The sequence below is a fragment of the Sorex fumeus genome, unplaced genomic scaffold, assembly GCF_029834395.1.
Source record: "Sorex fumeus unplaced genomic scaffold, SorFum_2.1 ptg000054l, whole genome shotgun sequence".
Taxonomy (NCBI): Eukaryota; Metazoa; Chordata; class Mammalia; order Eulipotyphla; family Soricidae; genus Sorex; species Sorex fumeus.
Window position 1 is genome coordinate 51,441,867 of NW_026606111.1, and position 7,442 is coordinate 51,449,308.

The 7,442-nt window shown below is 40.5% G+C and overlaps 1 pseudogene; it reads right to left on the bottom strand.

Moving 5' to 3' along the window:
• Window positions 1-292: 292 nt before the first annotated feature.
• On the bottom strand, window positions 293-386 carry LOC130033827 (uncharacterized; annotated as a pseudogene).
• Window positions 387-7,442: the final 7,056 nt, after the last annotated feature.

The window sequence follows — 7,442 nt, forward strand, 5'->3', positions numbered from 1 at the left end:
GCCACTCCAGCTTTGTGGAGGTGATATTTTCTTGAAAACTTGTTTCCCAGACTTTTACCTTTAGCCCATGGGTGCTTTGATTGTTCAGATGTGTTTCCTGCAGGCAGCAGAATGAATGTTGGTTTCAGTTTTCTAATTCATCTTCCCATTCTGTGCCTCTGAATTGGCACATTTAGTCCATTGACATTGAGAGAGACTTTTGTGATTGGGATTTGTGCTCTCTTTATGTAGAATTTTTGTACTTGTTGGGATTGTCTTAGCTTAAAGTAGACCTGTTCATTCTTCTTGCAACAAAAATATGGAATGCTTTACAAGTTTGCATATCATCTCTGTGCAAGGACCATGCTCATCATTTTATCATTTCAATTTTAGTATATGTGTTAAACTTAGTAGGAGTTAATTTTTCCATATTTTTCTCTTCTTATTACTTTGAGTGTTGTCCTTCCTCACTCCTATGGCAGACAATGATTCCTAATCAAGGAATGTATTTCAAAGCAGCATGAATAAATAGATTTAGAAATTTAATGTCCCAGAAAGAAAAATATGGTTTTTACCATATTATCTTTTACCATACCCTAGGCATCAGTTTTACAAAATAATTCTTTTGGAAGATGGGATATGAGTTTGTTTAATGTCGTTCCCTGAAACCTTCATTAAGACCATTAAACTGGAGCCTTTTGCTTTTCTCACCTCAGTCTCGTGTACATCTCCAGAAAAGGTGGATGGTGTTGTCTGCACTTTGACCACCTTGAATGTATGTAGGATTTTTCTCCTGAAGGATGAGGTGAGAAGCATATTGATGATTTCATTCCACCTTATTACAAGTTCAACTTGAACGGAAGGTGAGACTCATGTGGCTCCTATAAAGGACAGAACAAAGGGTCTCAGTGAAGTTTAATGGCCAACTGATATTAACAACATAGATGACTCATAGTAACCTGTGTGCATCTTTGTGTATAGTGAGTTTCATATCTACTGATAGTGATTCTCAGTCATGACACATGGGAAAAACAGATCTGTAATTAAAAATTTAGTTCTCTGAGCAGAGTGGGCTCTCTGACGTGATTGAACAAGTTTGTAGTAATTTATTACTAAGCACATAAGTATTTTCAATGATGCGTACTTTTCGATCTAAAATTAATTCCAAATATGTCTAAAACAACAGTCTCCTGACCTCGCACCTGGCTTTCCTCACTGGGGCCCTTTGGAGATGGCGGGGTGAGATTCCCTCACCGCCCTGAGCATAGACCCGGCAGCTGAAGACCTCTGCAACCAGCCATAGGTACGCTTAGAGACCACTCTTCCCAAGCTTGAAGGAGCCTCATGCATGAAGGAACTGGAAGAGGAACCCAAATGTGCGGAACCAGGGCATGAGATCTCCATGGCTGCTCAGATCAAGAATGTGCCCGCTCCTTCCAGATCCCCCATCTTCTAGTAATTAAGTGTTACAACCACGAACTACCCCTGGATCCATGTAATTCCCTCAATAGCCAACATCCAGAGACTGGATCTTATTTAGAAGACAGCAACTCTGATTGTCCAGTTCTCACTCTCAGAGAACCTGGTAGGCTTCTGCGAGTATCTTGCCCGCATGGTGGAGTCTTTGTTTCTGGTCAGTTTCTTTTGAGGTACAGAAGCTGCTTAATTTAAGATAGTTCCCTTTGTTTATCTCTGCTTCCAGTTGCTTGGCAAGTGGCGTGTTATATTTGAAGATACCTTTAGCTTCAATGTTGTGGAGGGATTTGCCAACCTTGTCATCACTGTACCTGAGGGATTCTGGTGTGATGTTGAGAACATTGACCTATTTTTATCTGACTTTTGTGCATGGTGTTAGGTAGAGGTCTGAGCTATTTTTTTTTTGCATGCAGCTGTACACTTTTTTCTGCACCGTTTGTTTAGAAGGACTCTCTTAAACCACTTCACGTTTCTTGCTCCCTTATCAAAGATTAGATGATTATATATTTGAGGGTGTGTGTCAGTATATTCAATCCTTTTCCATTGGTCTGCAGCTGAGCCTTTGTTTCAGTCCCATGCTGTTCTCATTATTATAGTTTGCAGTAGAGTTTGAGGTTGGGGAAGGTGATGCCTCCATCGTCTTTCCCCCAAGAATTGCTTTAGCTATTCGTGTGCGTTTATTGTTCCATGTGAATTTCAGGAGTGCTTGATCAATTTCTTTGAAGAATGTCATGGGTATCTTTATAGGGATCAAGTTGAATTTTTACAATGCTTCTGGGAGAATTGCCATTTTGACAATGTTAATTCTCCCATTCCATAAGTAGTATATATGTTTCCATTTCCTCGTGTCCTTTTTAATTTCCTATTGTATAGGTCCTTTACCTCCTTAGTTAAGCTGATTCCAAGGTTCTTGATTTTCTGAGGCACGATTATGAATGGGATTGCTTTTTCATGTCACTTTCTTCTCTCTCATTATTTGCATATAAAATATCCATAGACTTTTCGGTATTGAGTTTATAGCCTGCACTTTTACTATAAAAGTCTATTGCCTCTAGGAGTTTTTTCGCAGAGATTTTAGTATTCTCTAAATATTGTATGATATCTTCTGTGAATAGTGAGAGATTATTTCTACCTTTCATACATGAATAACCCTTAATATCTTTTTCTTATCTATTTTCTCTTCCAAGTACTTCCAGTACTACATTGAAAAGAAGAGCCAAAATGAATTTTTACTTAGCACATTCTGTCTGTAAATTTCTATGCTAAGAACGGTGGAAGAAACAGTGATATCTTAGTAATTTACAAGTAAATTATGAAGACAGATAATTTAAAAGAATTTCTTTGTATAAATTTCCAAAATGTGTAGCTTTTATTAAATATATTAAAAATAAATCGTAGGTCTTGATTATACCATGAAGATTGTTTTCCTGTTAGAAGTTACCCTTCTAAAATGCAATAAAGAGACACATTTTGAAAATGTTGATTATTCGTTCATTCATTCAATGAATATTTGTTAGTCTGGTTGTGCAGTGCCTGCAGGAAGTCAACCTGTACCCTCAGGTGAGTGCATCAATAGTCTGATGGTGTCTTCATGCTTCCTGATAACCTCAAATGGCCACTGTGCCTCTGGCTGGCTCCCAACAACTCAGGACTACGTTTCCCGAGAAATTAAACTCCCGAAAGATATGTGGGAGCCATGTTCACAAACCCACCCCTGGCTCAGCTATACAAACTAATGGATTGGTCTTGTTTCAGAGACCCATAGACAAATCTCGAAGATATCAACAGCCACAGTTAACCTTGGAACTGCAAAAGGCTGAAGACACTAGGGTAAATCGGAGGGAAGCAGTTTAGTTTGGTGCCCACCCAACCAGAACCCAGTGCAGCCACTTTCTCCCACAATACAAAATCGCCACCATGCCCTCCTCTGGTTTCCACCGTCTCAGGATGGCTCTCACTGAAACATAACAGCTGAAAATTCGGATATGTGTGTTTTGTGACTGAAATCTCCAGGCTTTCTCTGGGCAGGATGGGCATCCCACACCCACTTCCCTGTACTTATGGAAGCCTCAGCAGTCATTTCCATACCTCAAAGCTACTCCAGGCTTACCTTCCTGATAAAAATGCTAAATTCCTTGAACAAACATGATGACCTCTTAGTACCTTTATGAGACCCTTAATGCACAAAATAAAAAGGAGACAAAGAGAAAGAATTAAAGATCCTGCCATAGAGACAGGCTGGGGGTGGGGGTAGTTTGTTGGGGGATGGTTTTAGGGAACCAGGAATATTGGTTTTGGGAAATGTACACTAGAGGAAGGATGGAAGTTGGATCGTTGTATGACTGTAAGCAAATTATGAATAGATTTGTAATGGTCTATATCACAGATATTCAATAAAACATTAAAAATACTGATGTAACTTTAAAACCCAGCATAACTATTTTTGTGTTCTCTGTAGGAAAAAAATGTTACTCACCTGTGTGCCAATAGCTTGTAGAAAGCTAAACCCAAAGATATATCAATGACTGTCTTTGGCATGAATACTGTAATTGCAGCTATGTTATGTTTTAGAATCAGTTCGTGGACAAGACGCCAAGAGGAGCAGTGGCAAAGTGCATCAATGTTGAATGGATAATGTTTCAGGAGCTTGCAAGGGAGATGGGAAGATTTGGCATGAGAAAAGGGAAGAAACAGAAGAGTGAAGTACTAAAAGTATCATGAGAAAAATGCAAGGGAGGACATTTCCTGGCAAGTGTCACACTCTGTTGAGCTTTTGGTGAGGGTAAGTATTAGAAAGTATCTTTCCCATTTAGTGGTAAAAAGGTTACTTTGATGGGTATATTTAAAATTTACTTTAACGATTAGAATCACTAAGAGATACACAGTTACAAAGTTGCTCATAATTGAGTTTCAGTCATTCTAGAACCTTTCCAGTATATTGGGGCATTTTTGAAGGAATATCCCTGGTGCGAAGACTAGGGTATCTGAATCTTAGCACATTTCACCAAATATATGATCTGTACTCACATGATTTACACTGTCTCCCCTGCTCTTTGATTTATGTTTTCATGCAATATTTCCTTGTGAACCTCACCTCAACTGAGGCTCCCTTTTTAAGACAAGTACATGTTTCTAGGGCATTACATATTTTTTGGTCTCTGGGAGAGTCTGTAAAGCAATGCTCAGGAGGTGTGGGGGCACTACAGACAATTTTCAGAAAACGTGGCCATGGTGCTTGGGGTCCTCTGAGTCTATGCAGCCTTTGATACTCTGGCAATCATGTGGCGCTGGGAGTCAAATTGAGTGTATGTGAGACAAGTTTCATAAGCACTACACTATCTCTTGCGGCCCTGGGTATTAGATTTATGTCAGCATTCTGAGGTCCTCCCTTTTGTCAGAAAGCAGAGACTCGTGCAGGAGAAAGTGATAGAGACTTTAGGGTTTAGCTAGGTTGACTGAGTGGCTGGTGATACCATTAAGATTGGAATATAAAGTATAAATAAAACAAGAGCCCCGTGCTTTTTCCCGCTGAACTCGACACCCTCCACAGGGGGACACCAGCGAGGAACACCTGCAGCAGCTCCTTGGGACTGTCCATCACCTAATCAGCGCCTCCCCTCCAGCTGGGTAGGGGAAGCACAAGCCAGGTTCACCACTCCTCACCCGCAGCTCCCCGGGTTTTCCTGCAGAACTGGACACCCTCCAGAATGGGACACCTGAGGCAGCTCAGGGGAAGTTATAGAGTTATGGAGAGGACAAAGGGGAAATACACAAGACTCTAAGAAAGATAAACTTGGTACAGGGTTATAAACCCATAAGAGGAGAAATTGCATGGGCCTGATGAATAGTGGGGTAGAGTCAGAGGAACAGTATTGCTGACAGGGCATTTTCTCTGCACGCAAGAAGGACCCAGTTCAATTCTTGCAATCCTTTATGGTCCTCAGAGAACCACCAGATGTGAAACTTGAGCGCAGAGCCAGGAGTAAGACCAGAATACAGTCAAGTATGTCCCATCCCTGGTGTACTCCAAAAAAAAAATGGGAGAAATGGCACAGTCTGGGGATTAGGATTGAAAGAAAAAATTCGGAATAGGCTAAAGAAGAAAGATGAGTCAAAGGTGACCGGAAATAAAGTTAAAATTCTTTCATGGAGTCTGTGTTTATGCCTCATGGCCACTTTTGGAAAATAACGAAATTTGAGACACATCTCTAAAAGTTTCGGGTGGTCTAATCATAAATGATGGCTGGGGGTTGTGAACACATAGACTGGGGAATGAACCTTCCAGATGAGTGGTCAACGGCCTCAGAATCATTCAAGGATGACTCTTAACAGGGACCAAGCCAAGAGAACTGTTGCAGCATGAAGCCTGAAGATGAGCTCCTGGGAGATGCAAAGATAAGACACCATGTCCTCTGGCCCTCTGTTCAGCACCCCTAGCTGCACTATTTCCCTTATTCCTAACAATATTCAGAGTCGCTATCACGGTGACACTTTGCTAGCTAGTATCAACAATGAGGTCCATTGCCTCTGTAAGTCTTTACATTTGTAAACTCCCCGCTGTGGGAAAGCCTGCTTTCAGGCAATGGCATCTGGACATTTCTGGCAGGGGGAGCTCAAATTATATTACCTTGAGGGGCTGCTCTGTGGTCTTCCATGGTTCCTGGTGCCTGTAGCCTTCTCTAAACATCGCTGTTAACTGCAGCTCACACAAGAACCAACGTTATCAGTGTCATTGGGGCTGCCTTGGGGGATGTACTGGACTAAGACATGCGCACTAGGTCACCACGACCAAAGCGGTTGGTACCGCTTAACCTTGAGCCTGGAAGGTGGTGGTGGAAAGTGATGGTCCTGGGAGAGTTAATGGGGTGATGGATGGATGGCAAGGAAACCGGGAAAGGTAGGGAACTGGACAGCTGGTGATCATCATAGGAGAGTTGGTAGATGTGTTTTAATCACATTAATATGTTTTTCAGAAATGTTAAGCAAAACAAAAATATGAAAACAAGATAGGTTCCAAAGAACAGGTTACATATAAGACCGAGATAGCTGAAAGGGCTGGCATTCCTTCTGGAGCTTTCAATCATACCATTTACTAAGGTTGGTATTTTCACGTTACTTAGCTGTGGAGAGGAATAATGAGAAACAGAATGCCACCAGAAAAGCAAACTGGATGACCACCTTTCATAAAAGCCATGTGAAAGGTGTTCACATGGATCCCAAATGCAAGTGGGTTAACAGGAACATATATTTAATTAAGTCTGCTTGGTACCAGTAACTACTTTTTTGGAAATGGAGGAAAACGAATACAGTTTCTGACACACTTGAGAATAAACTGCTAACAAATTTTCCCAGGAAAGGGTAGTTGACTGGCTGGGAACAGAAAAATTTGAAAAGTGTTTTGCTACCTTTCATGTATGGCTAAAGGAAAATGATCCCAGTAAACTCTCAAAATTAACAAGCTTCAACTCCCTTGAAGGAAAGTTGTATACAATGTGGAAAAAATGCTGGGAGAAAAGTCTGAAATGATGGGAAAAGAGACAATAAGGGCAGATGGAAGGACTTGACATTTGGGTTCCTCTGAAAAAAAAGCTTGAAACAACAAGATCTGGTGAGCACATGATTTACTGGGAATGGGATCTGAGAGGAAAATAGTGATATCAGGGATGTGAAAAAGGAACATCCAAATTAAGGAAGACTTAATTAGCTGATTACCACATGGGCAACATGGTTGCAAGACTACCAGAACTTACCAAGGAATTTACTTTAATTTTCTTTCTTTTATATGGTCAATTACAACATGTATTCTTTGCATAATTCAATGACAATTTGGAGTGTTCATTTCTTTCTCAATATTCTTGTCACTTGTGTAAGCATCTTAAACACCTGCTGTATAACAGAATTATTTGATCAGACTTACTATTTACTATAATATTTAGTTGAGATTACTGAAAACTAGGTCTAAAATGAAGTTTGTTTTGATTAGTAGA